The 24,119-nt window shown below is 39.5% G+C and overlaps 1 protein-coding gene and 1 pseudogene across 6 annotated transcripts in view; one reads left to right on the forward strand and one right to left on the reverse strand.

The window, feature by feature from the left end:
- The window catches only part of ABCD3 (ATP binding cassette subfamily D member 3), a 114,530-nt gene that overhangs the window by 80,314 nt on the left and 10,097 nt on the right, over positions 1-24,119 (reverse strand). The gene's annotated exons all lie outside the window — the stretch shown is intronic.
- LOC128772976 (poly(A) polymerase alpha-like) lies at positions 16,837-23,667 on the forward strand (annotated as a pseudogene).

A 24,119-nucleotide genomic window follows, 5' to 3' on the forward strand; every position in this document is an offset into this window, starting at 1 on the left:
ATATTTGGAACTGAAAAAGAATTAGAAAGAAGAATGGGCAGTTGGGAAGTGAAATATAATCCTGTAGAACACATATATTTGATCAATGGAGGAAAGAAAACAATCCAGGACAGTGAGAATAATTAAAGAGGCAATATGGGAATCTGGAGTCATGAGGATCACAGAAGTCACAATGGAAGAGTTTCCAGAAGGGTATAGGAATGGTCATTGAGATTGTCAGTAAGTATTGGATATCTATTTCTTTATGAAGCCTTTTCTGGACTCTGTTTTCCTTCCCTTGATGTCCCCAAAGCACTCTGTTCAGATTTCTGTCACAGCTTCTATAATGCTTATTTATTTAAATGGAAGGAACCATCACAAGGGAAGAAACCAAGTCTTATTTCTCTCTAATCCCGAATCATCTGAAAAATGACTATGATCCATACATACTTCATTCTCCAAACAGAATAATTTCCAAATTGCTCAAAGAATGAACAAAAAGAAAAAAAAGTTAAAGAAACCATAAAACTATGAGAAAAAAAGAGAGGAAAGAATTCTTCATGAAATAATTATCTTATAATCTTGGTATGGGGAAGACCATACCACAAATATTAAAATCCAGAAGCTATCAAAGAAAAAAATTAATAAATTTGGCCTCTTAAAAATAATTTCTTGGGGTACCTGAGTGTCTCAGTTGGTTAAGTGTCCATCTCTTGATCTCAGGGTCATGAGTTCAGCCCCACATTGGGCTCCATGCTTGGCATGAAGCCTACTTTAAAAATTTTTTTTTCGTGACAAAAACCACTGCAAACAGAGCAGAAAGAAAACTGTAGGAAAAAAAATTGTACTTCATTTCATAGACCAGTGGTTATTTTCCTAAAAGTACCTTCAAATCTGTAAGAAAAAGGCCATAATCTGAATTTAAAAAATGGGTAAATAATATGAGAAATATAGTTCACATAATAAAAAATTAAAATTAATAGGAAAAGATGTTTTTCTCACACATAGAGAAAATAAAGCCTCACTTAGATACTACTCTCACCTATCAAAATGACAAAGATCCAAAGTTTGATAACACATTATGTAATTTTTTATTAACATTTCTGGGAGGCATGTAAATTAGTACAAATTGTAGAACAATTGATCAATAGCTTAAAAATAGTTAGAAATGCACACATCCTATGACTCAGTAAATTACTTCAGGGAATTGACTCTTTAAATGTACTCTCAGGCAGTGAAATATCATAGATATAAGGTACCTTTGTAAAAGCAAAGAATTAGGAACATTCTTTAAGTCCCACAAGTGAAGGACAGGTTAGATGAATGTGATGGAATATTGATTATATGTACTAATATGAAATGATCTCAAAATATAACATTAAGCAGAAGAAAGAGCCAGGAGCAGAAAAGTATGTTAAATATGTTACCATTCATAAAAAGAGTAGAAAGGAAATAACATATACTTATTTGCTTATGGGCAAATATAATATCTTTAGAAGGATATTCATGAGGTTGATAATATTGACTGTAGGAAAGGTAACTGAGTGGGGGTAAGATGCAGAAAGAAATATTTACACTGAATAAATTTGTATCTTTAAGTTTTTAACCATGTAAATACATCATATATTACATTTAAGAAAAATTCTAATGAGGTGAAGTTCACATAACAAAATTAAATATTTTAATCTTTTTAAAAACTTTTTTAATGTTTATTTTTCAGAAAGAGAGAGAACAAAAGAGAGAGAGCTCAAGCAGGGAGGGGCCAGAGAAAGAGGGAGACACAGAATCCAAAAACGGGCTCCAGGCTCTGAGCTGTCAGCATAGATTCCAACACTGGGCTTGAACATCATGACCTGAGCCAAAGGCGGATACTTAACCAACTGAGCCACCCAAGCACCCCTAAAATTAAGTCTTTTAAAGTCAACAATTCAGCGGCATTTAGAACACTCACGAGATTATGCAACTACCACCTCTGCCTAGATCTAAAATATTTTCATCGTTCCAAAAGAAAACCCCATACCTATTAAGCAGTTGCTCCCCACTCTCCCTTGATCCCAGCCCCAGCAACTACCAATCTGCTCTCCATCTCTATGGATTTATCTATTCCAGATATTTCAAATAAACGAAATCATCCATTGTGTGACATTTTGTGTCTGGATTATTTTACATAGCATAATGTTTTCAAGGTTTATCCACATTGTAGCATCTATTAGTACTTCAATCTTTTTATGGCTGAAAAATAGTCTATGTTATGAATCAGCCACTTTTTTTATTTACCCACTCATCAGCTAATGGACATTTGGACATTGTTAATAGTGCTGCTATGAACAGATATGTTGAAGTATTTGCTTGAACACCTGTTTTCAATTCTTTGGGATATATACCTAGAAATATAATTACTTGGACATATGGTAATTCTATGATAATTTTTTTTTTTACATAAGCTTTTCATGTAACGTGAGTCTTGAACTCACAACCCGGAAATCAAGAGTCACATACTCTACTGACTGAGCCAGCTAGATGTCCTATCTATGTTAAATTTTTTGAGGAGGCACCAAACTCCTTTTCACATCAACTGAATTATTTTACATTCCCACCAACAGTGAATGAGGGTTTCAACTTCTCCCTGTTCTCATCAACACCTATTATTTGTTCATTTGTTTTTATTATAGCAATCTTAGTGAATGTGAATTGTGGTAATGATTTGCATCTCCCTAATGCTGAGTATCTTTTCATGTGCTTGCTGGTCATTTGCGCACCTTCTCTGGAGAAATGTCTTTTCAAGTCAAGTAAAGTTCTTTATGTATTCTGGTCATTAGATCCTTATCAGATACATGATTTGCATATAGTTTTTTCCATTCTTCAGGCTGTCTTTTCACTTTCTTGATAATGTCCCTTAATGCACAAAAGTTTTTAATTTTGTTCAAGTCAAATTTATCTATTTTTTCCTTTGTTGCTTGTGCTTTTAATGACATATCAAAGGATCCACTGCCAAATCTAAGGTTATGAAAATGTATCCCCTGTGTTTCTTCCTAAGTGTTTTATAGTTTTAGCTCTTACATTTGGATCTTTGATCCATTTGGAGTTAATGTTTTTTAATTTTTTTAATTAAAAAAATTTTTTAAATATTTATTTTTAAGAGAGAGAGAGACAGACTAAGCGCGAGGGAGGGACAGAGAGAGAGGGAGACACAGAATCCAAAATGGGATCCAGGCTCTGAGCTGTCAGCACAGAGTCCGATGCAGGGCTCAAACCCATGAACCACAAGATCATGACATGAGCCAAAGCCAGAAGTCAACCGACTGAGCCGCCCAGTCACCCCTTTGTTTATTTTTGAGAGACAGACAGAACACAAGCAGGAGTGTGGAGCATAGAGAGAGGGAGACACTGAATCCAAAGCAGGCTCTAGGCTCTGAGCTGTCAGCACAGAGCCTGATGAGGGGCTCAAACTCACAAACCTTGAGATCATGACCTGAGCCAAAGGCAGACGCTTAACTGAATGAGCCACCCAGGCACCCCTACAGTTAATTTTTGCATATGATGTGAAGTATTTGTCTAATTTCATTCTCATTTCATTTGTCTCATTTGCATGTGGATCTCCAGTTATCCCAGAACTATTTTGAAACTGTTATAGCTTTAAAATGAAATTGAAATATAAAACAATTAGATAAGCTTAGTCTTTTTTCCTTTTGGGATGGAGGGTGTCAAAGTTCTGGAGTCTAACACTTCACAAAGGCTTTGTAGAGGCCCCTCCATTTATCAGTCCTCTGTCTGCACTCACTGTGACTGGAGTGTCATTGTCTCAGCCTGCACAGTTCCCTTCAAGTCAGGAGATCTTGGATGAGGCTAGGTGTTCTGACCTAGCCTCCAGCTGGAGCTGGTACACTGTACAGTTAAAGAACCCCTGTCTCCTGCAGTCTCTGGCAGGACCTTTTCATTCTCCTCAAACCCCAGGCTCCCTTTAAGCTTTGATGATCAAAAGTCATGCAGCCCTCGTACAGAGCCCAGCTGAGGCAATGATGCATAGAACTTGCTCCCTGAGTAGGAGAAGGGAAAGGGAAAACTGATGAGAGAAAACAAAAACTGATATCTTAAGAAATTATCCTGCTACACGTGTATGGGGAATCTATAGGAAAAGGTGGGTGAATTCTTCTATAACCTATGTATCAGAAAAGGTGTTCTAACTATGACTAACAAATCCTGATGCAGTAAAAGAAAAAAAATAAAAAATATAAGTAGTGAAAATTTTTAAGCTTTGATATGTCAAAAAACAGTGTAAGCAATGTCAAAAGATAAATGACAAACTAGCAGAACATATTTGCAAACTGTTTTGCAGATAATGGGCTAATCTCCCTAATTTATAAAGAATTTATAAAACTTGGGGAAAAAAACAAAGAAAAATGGACAAACAACAAAAAAAGACAATTCACAAAAAGAGATATTAAAAAATGGCCTTTAGATATATTGAAAGATGTTCAACTTCATTCCTAAGATAAATGAAAAATAAACTCTACTGATATACATTTCTTACCTGTAACATCGGCAAAAATTGAAAAGCTTGACAATGTTACTCTGTGAGAAGACTATGGGGAAAACAGACACCCTCATACATCACTGTGAGAATGAAAAAAGTATGGGTAATTTGGCAATATGGAAATAAATACAAAACCATACATGCATATATGCCTCAACCCAGCAATCTTACTTCTAGGAATTTAGATACACAAGGAAGTAGGTACACTCCAGAAATTTAAACAAAACAAAACAAAAAAACATATAGGCACAGGATTACTTCTTCTTGAAGCATGATTTGAAGTTATGAAATAATGGAAACTAATCAAAGACTTAAATATAGGATATGGATTGAAAAATCTTTGGCACAGACACACAATGAATTCTATGCAGCTGTAAAAAATAACAGAGCAGATCTCTAAAAACTGCAAGGAAGTTATTTCAGGAGGTACCCTTAAGATTTTAAAAAAGCATAAGACAGGAGCCTAGGTGGCTCAGTCAATTAAGCATCCAGCCCTTGGTTTTGTATTGGGTTATGATTGCAGCCCTTGGTTTTGTTTTGGGTTATGATTGCATGGCTCATGGGTTTGAGCCCCACATTGGGCTCCATGCGGACAGTGCAGAGTCTGCTTGGAATTCTCTCTCTCTCTCCCTCTCTCTGCCCCTCCCACCCCAAAATAAATAAATAAGCTTTAAAAAAAATAAAGCATAAGAGCTTAAACAGGTCCTACCTTTTACATACAAAAGAAGGGAAAATGGGATATATACGTATATTTGCTTATCTTTACAAAAAGAAACGCTAACCAGCAAACCAGATAACAATGAAATTGGTGGCATACAAAGGGTGGGAAGAAAGAGGATGGGAAGGGATGTGAAGTAAGTATCACTTTTCTGAGAATATCTTTTTGCAAAATTTTGGATCTTGAAAGCATATTTATGTTCTACACATTCAAAAATTAAATTCAAACGCTAAGAATGGGAGGAAAATAAAAAACTCTAAGCAAAAGAAAAGACACGAACCTAACTGTATTTCAAATGAATACCATAACCATACTGGAAGGAAAAAGATTAAGGAAGAAAAGAACCAAGGAAGGAAAGATGGAAGGAAGCCAAGTAACTTACAGATAAATGTTTGACTGTACACCCTTAGTCTTGGGCAAGGTGGGGAGTAGAAAAGAATTACAAGTGAATCTTGGACTCTTTTTAGAGATTCGTTTATTATAGTAGTATCAGCTTAGTGATTCTAAGTATCAGTATCAACTTAGTGATTCTAAGTTATGTTAGAGTGTATTACAGGACTGAGCAACATACAGATGTTGTTGGGAGCTAGATATCTTGTGGAGAGAGGGAGCATACAAATAAAGAATGGAAGAAAACGAGAAAAGGATGCTGAGGGGATGGATTGGAATTGGAGATCTCAGGCATGAATTTATGACTTCTAAAATATGTATATGGTGTGTGTGTATAAGTATGTATGTGTGGGAGGCCGGACCCCGGTGCCAGGCTGAGACCGGGTCGAGCAACGGCTCCCTGTTGACTCAGCCAACCCGGTGGTTCCCCCTCTCATTCCCCCACTTGCAAAGGCATACGAAAGCCTTGTCAAGGCTGAGAAAGCTAATTCCTGAAGCCTGTGATCTGTGGGTGCTGGCAGTAATGTTACCCCCCTTTTTCTACCCGGGGTCAAAGAGAAACAAACATGGGAACTGTGTTTTGCTAGCAATCTATCAACAAGGTCTTGTTGTGACCTGTTTAGAAAGTTCACAAGGTACACAGAACTAAATGTTTTGGCTGGCAGCAATCATGTGAAACCTGTTTATTCTTAGAATGACCTGATCCATAAGAGTCTTGATATAAAAGATTGTGTACAGCAACAATAAAGCCGTCACTTGGGCCATCAGCCCAGGGGACCCTCCTGTTCCCAAACTGGCTTCTCTTCTTTTCTTTCTTACATTCCCCTACCCTCAGGACCCTGATCTCGGTGTTTGTTGCGCTGGTCGCGACATGTATGTGTATGTTTTTGCAGGTGTACATTCGTATATATGTGTATACATTTGTGTATTTCTTAATTCTGTCCACTGAAAGGACCAAGAAGCAAAGATGCTGGTAGCAACGATCATGCCTAGTACCTATTAAAGATCTTGGTCTTTAATATCATTCTTCACTAAAATGAATGAGGGCTCCTCAAAGACATGGCTAATTCTAGGCATGGAACAAAGTGACTACAAGTCTGAAAGCGCTACTAATGCCAGAAAATAAGAAGTGGTTAAAAAAAAAGATGAAGCATGTCACAAAAACACAAGAGCCCTCTTGAAGAGACTCCTCTTGGCCAAATCTGGGATAATTTGGGCACCAAAATAAGCACAGTAACGAATTATAAGCCAGTGAAGAAACAGAAATTAATGAGTTCATATCTATAATAAATAAATAAGGAAGCAGAGGAGAGAGCTCTTAATTATAGTTCAATGCTGAGGACAAACTGGTAAATGTGGAGGAGTACACAAGTTGAAAGATTACTATTTTGCGATAATCATAGTAAAGATTGAATCAGGCAAAAACCACCAATGGATGCTAAATCCAGGAGGAAATTTTGATAAGGAACAGGATAGTTTCATAATCCTAAATTATCTTCCCATAGACCACCTATTAATTACAACAGTAAAAAATGGTGATTTTAGTGAATAAATTGGACAACACCTTGACTAGGCAATTCAAATCAACATCACCAGGGTGGGACAGATGGATATCTTATGCCTCTAAATGTGCTATTCTGAGGATACAACATCCCTATGCAGTATTTTGGTCTAGAATGCATAATGTGAATCTAACCATGAAGATACATCAGAACAACCCAAAATGAAGAACATTTTTTAAACAAGAGAGGAGTACTGTTGTTGTGAAAAATGTCAGTGTCATAAAAAGAAAGGCTTTAAAAACATTCCAGATTAAAGGAGGCTAAAAAGAGGTGACAATTAAAGCAGTAGCTAACCCTAAACTGGATTTTGTTGGTGGTGGGATGAGGGACAGCAGAGGATTTCCTTAAAGATGTTATTGGGTCAATAATTGGGTCAGTAACTGATAAAATTGGAATATGATTGATGGCTTAGAGTATTATATCAATGTAAAATTCACCGAAATTGCTAACTATGTAAATGGTCCCTGACTTATGATGGTTTGACTTACAATTCTTCAACTTTATGATGTAAAAGCAGTACACATTCAGTAGAAACTGTTCTTTGAGTTTTGAATTTTGATCTTCTCCTGGGCTAGTGATATGTGGTACAATCCTCTCTTGGGAGGCTGGGCAGTGGCCACCAAGGTTTCATCAGCCATGCGATCACAAGGGCAACGACAGATACACTGACAACCATTCTGTAACCATACAACCATTTTGGTTTTCACTTTCAGTACAGTACTCGATAAATTACATAAGATTTTCAACACTTTATTATAAAATAGGCTTTGTGTGTGAGATGATGTTGCTCAGCTGTGGGCTAATGTGAGTGTTCTAAGCATGATCATGGTAGGCTAGGCTAAGCTATAGTGTTCAGTAGGTCATGGGGTATTAAATGCATTTTCAATTTACAATATTTTCAACTTCTTTTTTGTTTTTTAATTTTTTTGATTTATTTATTTTTGAGAGAGAGAGCGAGCAGGAGTGGGGGAGGGGCAGAGAGAGAGGGAGACACAGAATCCGAAGCAGGCTCCAGGCTCCGAGCTGTCAGCACAGACCCCGACGTGGGGCTCCAACTCACGAACCATGAGATCATGACCTGAGGTGAAGTCAGACGCTTAACCGACTGAGCCACCCAGATGCCCCTACAATATTTTCAACTTCTGATGGGCTTATCAGAATGTAACCCCATTATAAGTCAAGGAAGATCTGTACTGTGATTATATTAGAGAATATCCATATTTTAAGGAAACCTACACTGAACTTTGTAGGAGTAAAGGGCCATCATTTTGGGGTAAAGGGCCTTCACATGATTCAAGAACACACACACACACACACACACACACACACACACACACACACAATAGCACACACACAAATGACAAAACAAAAGTTAGATATTTACAATCAATAAATCTGGATAAAGGGTATATGTGTGATTTTGTGTCATTTTAATTTTTGTAACTTTGGTAGTTGCAAAAATAATTTTTGAAATTATTTCAATTATGAAATTATTTGAATAATTTTGAAATTATTTCAAAATAAGACTTTTTAAAAAAGAAAAATATAGGGGCTCCTGGGTGGCTCAGCTGGCTAAGCTTCTGACTTCAACTCAGGTCATGATCTCACAGTTCATGAGTTTGAGCCCCACATCAGTCTCTGTGCTGACAGCTCAGAGCCTGGGATTCTCTCTCCCTCTCTCTGTGCCCCTCCCCCACACTCTCTCTCTCTCTCTCTCTCTCTCTCTCTCACACACACACACACACACACACACACACACACACTTCCTCTCTCTTTCTCTCTCTCAAAATAAATAAATAAACTTTAAAAAATAAACTCTTAAAAAAGAAAAAGGAAAAAAGAAAGACTAATTCAAGAATATCTATAGCAGCCTTTCCCATAACAGCCTTAAACTGGAAAACTCCAGTGTCAACAACAAAATGTGTAAACAGATTATGGCATAGCCACATGATGGGACACTATTCAGCAGTAAAAAGGAAGAACTTCTGGTAAGTACAGCAACATGGATGAATCTCAAAAACACTGAATGAAAGAATACACACACACACACACACACACACACACAACACACTACTTGATTGAATGAATATGAAATGTAAGAACAGGCAAAATAAATTTATGATGGAAGTCAGAAAGTGGTTGGATTTAGAAGTGGGGTAAAACTGACTGGAAGATAGCATAAGGGAAATTTCTGATGATGAAAATGTTCCATATTTTGTTTGGGGTGGTGGTTTCATGGATATTTACAAATGCCAAAACTCATCAAACTGAACATTTTAGATCTGTGCCTTAAATTGTAACTCCAATTAAATGATGAATAAACAAACAAGCTATTTTTTTAAAGGAGATATCTAAAGGTAAATTCAGGTTGAAAGAGAAGTTGCATCCACTTAAATGTCCTTGGAATTTGTTCCAGTGTTAAGGCTGTCGTGTCCTGAGAAAGACGTGGAATATCTAAAAATATGAATGGGACATAATTTATTTTATGAAGACCTAGGGTGTTTAAAAACATTCAAGGGAAATAATTTATCTTGCCATTCACTCAGATAACCTTTAGAATATTTAAGAATGCCCTGTGAGATGTACAGTTAATTTCACACATAAAATAGTAAGTTTGTAATCCTGAAAAATGTATATATTTCTACACTTGGAAGGATTTCTGGATTTTGCTGCCTGGAGCTTTTGTTTCATATATGTAAGAAGTGGCATATCTCCATGGAACTGGGGCCTGTTTGGGCACCATCCTCTCCTGGGGGTGTTGTCTTGGTCTGCCGACGCTGGGCAACAATCAGGGCTGTAAGCACACGTTAGTGAGTTCCACCCAGTTCAGACATCTATCTTCAACAGAATAAAGGAGTTCTCTCTTTTTTTTTTAAGGAGTTCTCTTTACTCAAGCAATAGAAGGATTAGTTCAAGGCAACTAAATTACACAATGGAAATAACGTAAGTTGAGATAGCTGTGCCATATTTCAAGTACACGTATTATAATCACAGTATAATTTTAGTGTTGCACAGCTCCCGTGCTCTAGATGCTGGTAGAGCCTTCAGCCAGGTAGCACTAGGGTGACTGACGTCCTGTGCTGGTCCTGTGGCAAGCAGCTCTATGTTTTTGGTCAGATTGGTTCTGCTCATTCACTCCTTGACTCCTTTCGCTCCAGAGTGCCACATTTGTCCTTTGGTGGGGTGGGTGGGGGAGGGGCGTGCTTCCGTCTTCACAGTTATACATATTCCAGAGTTTCTCATTCTCTTCAGTTCCTCCAAGTCCAGTTTCAAGGGTACAGATTTTATCAATGATTCTTTTATTGTTCTAGAATCTGTGCTTCTAATTGCTACTGCTTAAATCTTTGCAAAACAGGGACTTCCATAAGAGAATCTTTGCCGATGCCTTCTGTCTATGAGCTTCTCTACAAATCCCTATCACATACCTGCTGTGGCCAGAGTGGAAAGATTTTTTTTTATAGTCCTCCATGGCATAACTTAGAAAATAAAAATCATCTGGATTTAGACACACACACAAGTGTCCCTTTGTCTACAGCAGCAGCAACTGACGTCAAAGCCGCCTACTTACTACCTCATGGGTGTTTTCAAGTTATCCAGTTCACATTCATCTGCATTTGGGTGGCAGGTTGATCCGAGCTCGTGCCTTTGAAAAAACACCAGGATGTGGAAAGAACAATGGACTGGGAGCCTTGAGTGTGAGTTCCACCTCATGTGTTGTCATAAATAACTGCATGACCTTAATTTCTGGTTCTCAACTTTCTCATATGGGAAATAAAGGGCTTCACACTGGTTACTTCTGAGATTGGGGCTTGGAACTATTACTACCATGAAAGACTTCAGATTTAAAGGTCCAAGACTGTGCCAAAAACATACCGATAGACAAGCTCTTACATCTTCACACATGCTAACTACTGAAGGAGGATTGTTTTTTATATTGTGGCTTTCTCTACCTGTAAACAGAAATGTGTATACAGTACTTTCATAAATTTTTTAAATACCAAAAATTATAAAATGGAAAAGTTTAGGACAAGTTGGTTCCTAATATTCTTTATCACTTAAAAATGCTTATTTTTGAAAACACTATCATAGGGTGTTAGGGCAGGGGAAAGGAGTTCAGTACAAGGAGAAGCACAAGGGAATTTTATGATGACAAGACTATTCTATGTGGTACTGTGGTGGTGAATACATGACCCTTTGTGTTTGGTAAAACCCACTGAACTATACACCACAAAGAGTAAACTTTACTGCATGCAGTTTGAAAAGCTAACTCAGGATTGTTGGGGAATCCCAAGATAGAATGAAGACCAACCACAACAAATGAATCTAACTATATGAGAAAGTATGACATAACTGCATGGGAGTGGGGAGGAAGAGTTGACCTAAGTAATTTTTATTGGAAACTGTAAGACTAAAGACAAAAAGAATGGACAAAAAACACTGTAGTCTACTTAGTAACCATGTTTCACACGAGAGGACAGGTTAGCAATTCTGATACTGCTTTACAAGGATACCAGGGTTGAACAAATACGTAAATAAATTACAGATGATGGAAGTCATATGTCTTGCTGTCAGGGAGAGTAAATTACAAACAAGTAAAGACAGGAAGGCTAGAAAGAACCCTGAGGAGTTGAATGAGTCAAAGATATCAGTATGAACCCATGTAGATAGATGGATGGTACAGAAATAATAAGGAGTTTTCATTGGCGAAACTCGGAACAATTTGAACAACAAAAAGTAATGACAATAGTATTTGATTATGACCCAAGAATAGAATAAGTATCTATTAGTCCTTAACTGATATAAACAAATGATGAAACAAATAAATGGGGGAGAAGCAAAATCCTTCCTTACAGAAAAATTCCAAAGTTCTGAATAATAAATATAGAAGGAATGAGGGCAATAGAAAAGTTACCATTTGAGCACCACGGCAATAATTATTGTGGGCAAGATTTGGGATGAATGCTAAAATTAGTGGGTGAAAAATTCCAAAGTTCTGAATAATAAATATAGAAGGAATGAGGGAAATAGAAAAGTTACCATTTGAGCACCACGGCAATAATTATTGTGGGCAAGATTTGGGATGAATGCTAAAATTAGTGGGTGAAACTTTAAGGAGGAACCGAATAGTTGCATAGCCTCAAAGCATCTCCCCCAAAATATTTATTAAATGTTTTGGTGTTTTTAATGTATGTTCACAAATGTTTTGATAATCCTACCTCTAGGAGGAGTCATTTATTTTCCCGGCTCTTGAGTGTTAACTGGATTTAGTAAGTGACTTCTAATGGACAGAGTATTAAAAGGGGGAGGGGGGAACCCAGTAATATTACAGTAGAGAAAACTGACAGACACATACCATCTTAACCAAGTGGTCAAGGTTTACAGCACTGTAATAAGTTGATTAGCACATGTTGATATCACATATCCCTCATATGATGAAATGAGAAAGGCATTTCATCTCTGTGACATTCTAAAACACCCATAACTCCAGTCTGGTCATTACAATACATCAGACAAACCCAAATTGAGGGACGTTCTACAAAATATCTGGCTAGTGCTCCTCAAATGTGTCAAGTTCATGAAAAACAAGGAAAGACTGAGAAACTGTCACAGTTTGGAGGAGACAAGAGAGATATGGTAATCAAATGCAATGTGGTAACCTACTGAACCCTGGAGCAGAAAAAAAAAGTAAGTGAAAAACTGGTGAAAGTTCAATGAAGTCTGAAGTTTAGTTAATAGTGCTGTACCAATGTTGATTCCTTAGGTTTGATAAAGGTACCTGCTTACATGCAATGTAATAACATTAAAAGAAGCTGCATGAAAACTATCTAGGTATATCTAACTTCCTTATACTTCACAGATCTTGCGTTTTTGCTTTTGTTTTTGTTTTTACAAATTGGAGGCTTGTGGCAACCCTGTTTTAAACAAATCTACTGGCACCATTTTCCAAACTGCATTTGTTCACTTCATGTCTCTATGTCACATTTTGGTAATTCTTACAATATTTCAAACTTTTCATTATTATTCCATTTGTTATGGTGATCTGTGATCAATGATCTCTGATGAACAAAGCAATGATCTGTTACTATTGTAATTGTTCCGGGCTGCCACAAATCGCACCCATATAAGATAGCAGACTTAAGTGATAAATTTTGTGTGTGTTCTCACTGCTCCACCGATGGACCATTCCCCCATCTTTCTTCCCCTCTTCAGGCCTCCCTATTCCCTAACACACAACAATATTGAAATTAGGCCAATTAATAACCCTACAGTGGCCTCCAAGTGTTCAAGTGAAGGAAAGAGTTGCACATCTCTCACTTTAAATCAAAAGCTAATGATGACTAGGCTTAGTGAGGAAGGCACGTCAAAAGCTGAGACAGGCCAAAAGCTAGGCCTCTTGCACCAAACTGGTAGCCAAAGTTTGAATGCAAAAGAAAAGTTCTTGAAGGAAATTGAAAGTGCTACTCCAGTGAACACATGAATATAAGAAAACAAAACAGCCTTATTACTGATTTGGAGACAGTTTTAGTGGTCTGGATGGAAGAGCAAACCAGCCACAATATTCGCTTAAGCCAAAGCCTAATCTAGAGCAAGGCCCTAACTCCTCAATTCTATGAAGTCTGAGAGAGGTGAGGAAGGTGCAGAAGAATTTGAAGCTAGTAGAGGTTCTGTCATGAGGCTTAAGGAAAGAAGCCATTTCCATAACATAGAAGTGCAAGGTGAAGCAGCAAGTGCTGATATAGAAGCTGAAGCAAGTTATCCAGAAGATCCAGCTAAGAGAATTCGTAAAGGTGGCTACACTACACAACATATTTTCAATGTACATGAAACAGCTGTCTATTGGAAGAAGCTGCCATGTAGGACTTTCATCACCAGAGAGGAGATGTCAACGCCTGGCCTCAAAGCTTCAAAAGATAGGCTGACTCTCTTGTCAGGGGCTGACGCAGCTGCTAACTTTAAGTTGAAGCCATTGCTCACTTACCATTCTGAAAGTCCTAGGGCCTCAAGAATTTTGCTAAATTCGGTCTTCCTGTGCTCTGTAAATGGAACAATAAAGCCTGAATGACATACATCAAACAATACATACATACAACAATAAAGCCTGAATGACAACCATGTTTACAACATGGTTTACTGAATATTTTAAACCCACTGTTGAGAACCACTTCTCACAAAAAATATTCTTTGTTAAATATTGCTGCACATTGACAATGAACCTGTCACCCAAGAGGTCTGATGGAAATGCACAACAAGATTAATGTCACTAATGTCTGCTAACACAACATCCATTCCGCAGCCTATGGTTCAAGGAGTAACTTTGACTTTCAAGTCTTACTATGTAAGAAATACATTTCATAAGGCTATAGCTGCCTTATAGATAGAGGAATCATAGACAGTGATTCCTCTAATGGATCTGGGCAAAGTTCATTGAAAACCCTCTGGGAAGGATTCACCATTCTAGATGCGATTAAGAACACTCATATTCATGGAAAGAGGTCATGATATCAACATGTGCAGGAGTTTGGAAGAAGCTGATTCCCACCCTCGTGGATGACTTGGAGGGGCTCAGGACTGCAGTGGAGGAAGTAACTGCAGGTGTGGTGGAAATAGCAAGAGAACTAGAAGTGAAGCCTGAATATGTGACTGAATGGCTGCAATCTCATGATAAAACTTTCACGGATGAGGAGTTGTTTCTTATGGATGAGCAAACATAGTAGTTTCCTGTGATGGCATCTACTCCTGGCAAAGATGCTGTGAAGACATTTTTGAAGTTGAAACAATAACAAAGGATTTAAGAAAGGATTTAGGATTTAGGATTCTGTGTTATATCAACTTAGCTGATTAAGCAAAGGCAAGGTTTGAGATGATTGATTCAAATTTTGAAAGAAGTTCTACTTTCAGTAAAGTGTTATCAAACAGCACCGCATGCTACAGACAAATTGTGAAAGGAGGAGTTGACTGGTGCAATAAACTTCATTGTTGTCTCTTTTTTTGAGAGGGGGGGTAGATTATGTGTGTGTGCTAATGAGTGGGGGAGGGGCAGAAGGAGATGGGGAGACAGAATCTTAAGCAGGCTCCACTCCCAGCAGGAAGCCCAATGCTCAAGGTGGGGCTCAATCTCAAGACTTTGATGCTTAACTGACTGAGCCACCCAGTTGCCCCACTGTTGTATTTTACCACTGCCACCTACAATTCAGCAACCACCTCCCTGATCAGTCAGCAGCCATCAACATCGAGGCAAGACCCTCCACCAGCAAGAAGATTACAACTCACTGGTAGCTCTGATGATTGGTTAGCATTTTTTAGCAGTATTTTTTAATCAAGGTATATACATTCTTTTTTTTTTTATATGTAATGCTATTATACACTTAATAGACTGCAGTACAGTATAAACATAGCTTTTACATGCACTGGGAAACCAAAACATTCATTTGACATGCTTTACTGTGATATTCACTTTATTTTGGTAGATCCAGAACTAAACCCTCAGGATCTCCAAGAAATGTACATATAAGAATTAATTCTCTAAACTATTTTTGTAACCCATCTCTGTGCTATCTTTCTAACTTATCTTTGTACTATCTTTTTTTTAATGTTTATTTTGAGAGAGAGAAAAAAAGCATGTGCACAGACGTGAGGGAGGGAGAGGCAGAGAGAAAGGCAGAGAGAGAATCCCAGGCAGGCTCCACTCCATCAGTGCAGAGCCCAGCATGGGCTTGATCCTGGGAACCATGAGATCATAACCTAAGCCAAAGTCAAGATTTGGATACTCAACCGACTGAGCCACTCAGGTGCCCAAATAGTGTGCAGTGTAGTATCTTTGAAACATCTGTAAATCTAAATTGTTTAAAAAAAAAAAAAAAAAGTTTAGAAAAATGTTAGGATAAAATGCATTCAGTGTTGGGGCATCTGGGTGGCTCAGTCAGTTAAATGTCTGACTTCGCCTCGGGTCATGATCTTGGAGTTCGTGAGTTCAAGCCCCGCATCAGGCTCTGTGCTGACAGAACAGAGCCCCAGCACAGAGCCTAGGGCCTGCTTTGGATTCTGTGTCCCCCTTTCTCTCTGCCCCTCCCTACTCTCTCTCTGTCTCTCTCTCTCTCAAAAATAAATAAACATTAAAAAAAATTTTTTTTAATACATTTAGTGTTGCAGTTAAAAATATATTTGCCCAGTCAGGAGCCTTATTGTTGCATCCAGAGATCAAGTAAGAAACTAGTATAAACAAATAACTCCTTTTAAAAAATGTAAATAAAGAATTATAGACCACAACACTCTTTTTTTCTTGAAATACCGGCCAACAACATCTTGAACCTATCAACAAAGCCCGGGCATACACCTTGCACATCATGTAAGACTAGAACTCATTATTTCGTCATTAGTTTCCTGTTCATATCTCTAAAAGAACCTCAAGAGATCATCTAGTCCTGGGCTGGGGAACCGTTTCATCCCCATCCAGGCTCACAGACACATAGAAAACATTAGCATTAGTACAAAGCAACTTCATGCCATTTCAGTTGTTGGGAGTTTTTTTCATATAGCGAAATGTGTATCATTATATTTGTGTGACTTTAAAATTAAGAATTTACGTAAAATTGTTCCATAAATATGGGAAAAATCCACAGAAATTTGTTTCCTCATTTGGAACAGTTTAAGGAATGAGAGAGGTTGAAGATGAGAAGCGAGATGAGGAGGAGCTGCCTGATACCCCTGCGGGGCCATTGACTTCATGGCTAAACCTGTCATGGCGTCCTAGAGCACGACGCTGGATGAGGGGTTCATGGGAAGCGGCCCAGCATGAGAAGCACCTGAGAGTAACTGCAGTCGGCATCCCAGTGGAGGATGAGTGTCAAAGTTCGGTATCGAGACTTTGCTGTCAGGTCCAAGTGGTGAAAAAGGAAAAACTGAATTAACAACTAGAACTTCCACCTACAGTGGCATATCCCGTTCTATTCTCACACGATCTCTGTGAGGGAGGTACTGTTACTAGCCTCCGATTCTAACTGGGGAAATTGAAGTTAAGGGACACTAAGGAACTTGTCCCAGGTCTCACAGCTGGTGACTGGCGAAGGCAGCATTGGGACCCAGGTTTATAGGACTTCAGAGTTCTTAGCCACAACACAGAAAGAGTAAAATCTGAGCAGACGCAGGAACCACGGAGAGAAAGAAAGGCAGGAATAATGTGAGAAAGTTTAGCATTTACCTCAAGTACCTGAGAGTCACTTTTAATGGTTGCTGGGGTCGGTTTCCAGGCTCCAACAATGGAGCAAACAAGGAAATAGCAATGGAGACAAAGACATGAAAGTGTTCTCTCTCCCTCTCTCTGTCCCTCTCTCTCTCTCTCTGTCTCTCTCTCTCACACACACATACACCCACACAAACACAAACAGAGAAATATTAGACTCACGGAGGAAATGGAATTGGAGCCACTACATGTGACCACTCACAGCTATGTCTCTTCTGGACTCTTCTGGGGCCGGTTTTCCATCTAGCTCTATCCTGTGTGGGCCTAGAACTCGGCAGAGTCAAGGCTGGTGGGCTAGTGATTAGGTGCCCTTTCACAGGTGTGGTATCTGGAAGTGGTCTGCTGCCCTCACACCTGCCCACTAATGATCGTGAGATACATTTGTTTCCCTGAGAAGTCTTCCCCGACTCTCCAGATTAGGTAGGGCCCTGGTATGTGCTCTGATATTGCCAAAGAGTTGTCCATGGCACATTTTACTGTATTAATTAATTAACCGTTTGGTTTTTCTTTTTTAAGCTTATTTATTTATTTTCTTAATGTTTATTTATTTTTGAGAGAGAGAGAGAAGAGCGTGAGCTGGGGAGGGGCAGAGACAGAGAGGGAGACACAGAATCTGATACAGGCTCCAGGCTCTGAACTGTTAGCACAGAGCCTGACGCAGGGCTTGAACTCGGGAACCATGAGATCACGACCTGAGCCGAATTCGGACGCCTGACCAACTGAGCCACCCAGGCGCCCCTTTTTATTTATTTATTTTGAGAGAGAGCATGCATGCGAGTGGGGCAGGGACAGAGAGCAAGGGAGAGAGAATCCCAAGCAGGCTCCACACTGTCAGCACAGAGCCCCACCTGGGGCTCTATCTCACTACCCATAAGATCATGACCTGAGCAGAGATCAAGAGATGGATGCTTAGCCTACCGAGCCACCCAGGCGCCCCTAACTAATTAACCATTTGAATGAATGTATCTGACCTCTGCCTTCCTCGCTTCTACCCAAGCTCCGTAAAGACAGGGATTTTTTTTTTCTTTTTTTCAAACATCATACCTCCAGTTTTCAAGACAATACTTGACACATGGTAACGCTCAGTATTTGTGGATTGACAGTGTGCTACATGAGCAGTGGGCTGCTTTCTGTCTATCTAACCATTGGCTGGAAGAGGCTCATCTCCTTCACCTTCTGTACTGTCACCAGATAGAAGTAGTACCCAGTCCTGAACACCAGCCTAACAGGTTGAAGTTCTTACCACCACCTCACTACTTTTCTACTAAGTCCCTTCTCTGAAACTGGATCCTGCTTTCCTCTAAAAATGGTGATCAAAGCATGCTGATCAAGACTGATAATTGGATCCTGATGATGAAAACAACTCAGCTCAGAAGCTCTTGATTTGTCCTTCTGCCCTTGCTACCCTGGTATCAAATTGTCTCTTACCTGAGAACCATTTTCCTCCAAGGAGCTCCAACTGCCTCTTAGAGCACACATGTTATGAGTCACATAGATGCTAAGGGGCCAGAGGACCATACTATGCTGGATATTGTCCATGTTAGATGGTAGCAACAATGTTCTATGCTAATTGGTTATTTCTCTTCTTTTTAAAAGATCTACAGGGGTTTTTTTATTAAATATTTTAATTTTGGGGGTGCCTGGGTGGCTCAGTTGGTTGAGTGTCCAACTTCAGCTCAGGTCATGATCTCACGGTTTGTGAGTTCGAGCCCCGTGTCGGGCTCTGTGCTGACAGCTCAGAGCCTGGAGCCTGCTTGGGATTCTGTGTCTCCCTCCCTCTCTTCCCCTCCCCCTCTCATGCTCTGTCTCTTTGTGTCTCAGAAGTAAATAAAAACATTTTAAAAAATTTACAAAAAAAATAAATTTCAATTTTTTTAATGTTTATTTATTTTTGAGAGAGACAGAATGTAAGGAGGGGAGGGGCAGAGAGAGATGAAGACAGAATCTGAAGCAGGCTTCAGACTCCAAACTGTCAGCACAGAGCCCAACGCGCAGGGCTCAAACTCACCAACCTTGAGATCGTGACCCAAGCCAAAGTCAGACACTCAACCGACTGAGCCACCCAAGTGCCCTAAAAGATCTACAGTTTTATATGAAGAGCACCGATGGCTGGTGGTGGCCAATGTCTTAGGTTTCGGGTGAGAATATGACTGCATTGTTAACACCCAGGAATGCTATACTAGCTGATGGGACTCTGGGTATGCACCCTGTTTGGGGGAAATGAATTTTTCACCTAGGGGAGAAAAAAAAAAAAAGACTAATGGTGGATGCTGATGGGGAAAAGGGAAGAGGGTTGACTGAGGGCAGAGTCTTTATTTGCTCTTTCATATCCATTCACCATCTTTTCACACTCTGCTCTGTGCCCCTGACTTTTATCAACAGCATTAACCAGATTTCCAACTGGGATGGGCCGGAGACCAGAAAATGAGAGGGCAGTGAAAGTGTGATGGGTCGATTCCCTTGACTGCCTGTTTGTGAAGTGACAGGTTATGCATTCCTACACCTAAGGCCACAGCTCCCTCGATCCCTGCTACTACTGCATTCTCACTGGTTTCAGCCATCCCTCCCTCTTCTTGCTTTCTCCAGTTTAGAGACCATAGGCTTCCTGCTGTTGCCAGCCCTGTAGAACTCCTCCAGCCTGTATAGTTTCCCTATATCTTGTCACACATTGTAAGTAGTAATGTCATTAAATTTTCTTTAGTCATCTTTTTGAGGGTTCCATCTCTTTCCTGCCAGGCCCCTGACTGATCAAGCAATTAAAGGGGAGTGGGATGGCTCCAGGAAATGGAACACATAAATAACCTTCCTGCTAGGGAGAAATGGGGACACAGATCACTCATAGCATGGGACGGAAAGGTTAAAAGCGAGGCACTAGAAGACCAAGTGGGAATGGCATTTAGTGGCAATGGTAGGTACAAAGATTGTGTGGATTGGGATGGCCATGTCTTACAACCCTGGAGAGCATATATAGAAAAAAAAAGGGTAAAATTTAAGGCATTTAAAGCCCAATGCAGGGCATGGGTGGATAATCAGAAAGCATCACATTTTTAAAGTAATCCCTTGGATCCTATAGGCACGGGGCAGATGCAGCTGAGAATTAAACACAGAACCTAACTGTAAAAGTTGCAGAGTTTCAGTGTCCGTTAAATGCACAATACCATTAAGGCTCTTATGCTCAGTTAAGACACTAATAGGAAAGGAGTAGGAACCTAAGACTTTTAAGCAGAAGAGATGGGGCTGAGAACTTCAAATCCCCATAGCCTCTGAGTTTTCACTGCCAGCAGCAACATCACCTCCCCTTGCTCCAAGGGAACCAGACTGCCCCTGCATAAAAACCTACCAATGGCTTCAGTTTCCCACTCACTGTCCATCTAGTTGGTGGCAAAACCCAAGTCTCGGAGGATGACTGTGGAATTTTGCAAGCCTTAATTAGGTAATGATGTCATTTGCAGTCTGGCTCTACCATGCAGATACTGACCTAGAAAATGCTTTTATTCATTCGCTATTAGTAAAATTTCAATCTTAATATCTCACACATTATCACATCGGTCCATTACATTGGTTACATTGTGCTAATCGTGCCTGGTGAGTGGGAAAAAGAAAGCATTAGAAAAATAAAGCATCACAGATAGATGCTTTAATGAAAAACATGGATGCTAAAGATGGAGCTAAATTCTGAGAGTTCAGGGCTCTGGCACACCAGTGAGTTTCTGTGGGTCCAATGTTAAGATATCACCTCAAAATGTTATAGACAAGTTGTACCTGGAATGTCCCACCACAAGGACAAGACCTTTTTGGACATACCCTATTTAAGCATGGTTTTCTGACTCTTTTAGTAGTAGCACATGAGGCATCCAGTCCTGGGTGGCATCCAGATCAAGAAAAGGCTCCGCATTATGTTCAGGCTACTTGGACCTTATGATCTCATAGGCCCAACGGTGTTGGAAATGTCTCTATCAGATGGATGTTGTAAGGAGCCTCCTGGTTAAGATAGATACACTTTCTTTCTGCAAATTAAACTATTCTGATTATATATATATATATATATATATATATATATATATATAGTCGATACACTTTATGAATTTTAAAACTCCACATACTCTTCCTTCTCCCTCTTTCACTTGACTGTCTTTCCAAATAAGTATATATTGAACATCTATCAGATTGTGCTAGGCATTCTAGTCTTTAAGTTCTTTTTTTTAAAAAGTTTATTTATTTATTTTGAGAGAGAGCAAGCAGAGGAGGGGCAGAAAGAGAGAGAGAGAGAATCCTACACAGGCTCTGAGCTGTCAGTGCAAGCCCAGAGGTGGGGCTTGATTCCACAAACCCTAAGATCATGACCTGAGCCAAAATCAAGAGTTGGTTGCCCAGCCAACTGAGTGACCCAGGTGCTCCTAGTCTTCAAGTTCTTTAGTCAAAGAATTATGACAACCATCTGGACTCTTAGAGACAGATTCTTTTCTCAAAGCAGCACAATTCTCTTTATAAAAACCAAATTTGCTTTGTTTTCAGGTTTTAGGCCAGAGTGCAACTATTTTTATCACAATTAAAAAGTGGTCCTCTTCTACCTGAGATTATCTTGTCTTTGGGAAAGATATATATGGAACAGGAACAGAGGGAAGGTACAATCACATGAGGTGATCAGGGGAGTTGCAGATGTCAAAGTCCAATCACATGACAAACCAGCAGTCTTTTCAATGTGAGATGGATAGAATGCTTCTGAGATTAAAGCAAAACATTAAACTGGATAGACTGCAGTAATAAGATCTCACTGTCTCAAAATAACAAATATAATTTCTTGCTGAGGTCCTTTTTTTTTTTTTTTTTTTTTTTTTTTTTTTTTTTTGTCCTGCTGTGGGCACTGTTCTTACACAAAGACTCAGGCTGATGTAACTTCCACCATCTGGTACTTTGCATGTCACTGCGGCAGGAGGAAAGAGACATAGCCAACCGTGCACTGACTTTTAAAGGCTTCCACTTGCAACAAACACAAGTCATTTCCACTCCTGCCCCATTGGTTAAAGCTATGGTTGACTTCAAGAGGGTGGAGAAATAGAATTCTGCCATATGTTTGAAGGAGAAATATTGTCCAACAGCACTACACAACATCACAAACCAACTCAACAACCCATTCAGCCCCTACTTCCCTCCAGGATTCTGAACGCAATCACCTAAATATAATAAAAAATATTTCTGTCAAGATAAAACATTACTCGCGTTGCCGTGTTAGGACAAGGGGGAGGAAGGAGAAACACTTAAAGCGGCGGGGGCCCTGCGGGAGTGAGGCTGGACCCAGACCTGTGGCGTCCCTACCTCCCTCTCTCCTGGGAGCTGGGGGATCCTGAGTTGGGGGAGGGGGGGGCGGCGGCGGCGGCGGCGGCGGGCGGCGCGGTGGGAGGTGGTGCGGGGCGGGGCGAGGTGAGGAGCGGGGTGGAGCGGAGAAGTGACCCGGAGCTGCGGCCGCTGGACCGCGTGCTGTTTCCAGATAAAACCTCAGGAATCACAGCAAACACAGGGACCACAGAGGCGCCGTGACATCACCTCTTAGCAGCCCCCAAAGAGACTGACTGCCAACTTACTCAGAAATTAATTGAGACTGTGAAGCCCTTTGGGGTTTTCGAAGAGGAAAAGGAACTGCAGCGCAGGATTTTAATTTGTGAAAATTAAATAATCTGGTAAAAGGGTGGATCCGAAGAATCAGTGAAAGCAAGAATCTTCCACAATCTGTAATTGAAAATGTTGGAGGAAAAATTGTTACATTGGGATCTCACAGGTTGAGTACATACAAAAGGCTGTTGAAGAAGCATCAAACTGTGTTTTGATGGAACAGAGATTTGCATTTGGTTTGCAGGTTTAGCACTGCAGGCTATTCCAGAAGACTTGGATTTATGAGACGACAATCTGCTTAAGAATTTAGATATAAGATGCATAAGAAGCCTTAACAGTTGCAGGGTAACCAATGAAATTTTACATCTAGTACCAAACATTGACAACTTCAGTTGTCTCTGAGAGCTATCAAACTGGGGGCCACAGCATCTATTCCAATATTTTAGGTTTCCTCGGAGATGTTTCCTGGACTATACTCATAGCAAGAATTTGTCAGCTTTATCCAAATGAAATAGCGTCAACTCTTGTACATAAATTTTTCTTGGTATTTCCTAAATGGTATGTGTTTAGATTATATTAGAATAAAATTGATTGTAGATGTTGGAAAAAATATTAAAAATTATTCAGTCATTAAATATTATAATGATGGTTCCAAAATACACATAGGGGGTGAATTTATACACAGTGAAACTATAGGTGCTTTTTTCTTTTCTTCTAATTTTTTACTTTTCTGACTTGTGAATTTCCTACAGTGACCAAGTAGCATCTTTTATAATGGAAACCACCAATAAACTTAATTGTGTAAAGTATGTTTATGAGACTATAATAACTTAGAAAAGATGCTTATGATTTTTTAGTGAAAAAATTAATACATACAATTGCATCTATGTTGATACATATAGCTGTGGTCAGGGACAAAAGAAATAGGTAAAATGTTAGACTGCCTGGGGGCGCCTGGGTGGCTCAGTTGGTTGGGCATCTGACTTAAGCTCAGGTCATGATCTCAAGGTTTGTGAGTTGGAGCCCCACATTGGGCTCTGTGCTGACAGCTCGGAGCCTGGAGCCTGCTTCGGGTTCTGTGTCTCC

The sequence above is a fragment of the Panthera pardus genome, unplaced genomic scaffold, assembly GCF_024362965.1.
Source record: "Panthera pardus isolate Hobbes unplaced genomic scaffold, ASM2436296v1 HiC_scaffold_11, whole genome shotgun sequence".
Lineage (NCBI taxonomy): Eukaryota > Metazoa > Chordata > Mammalia > Carnivora > Felidae > Panthera > Panthera pardus.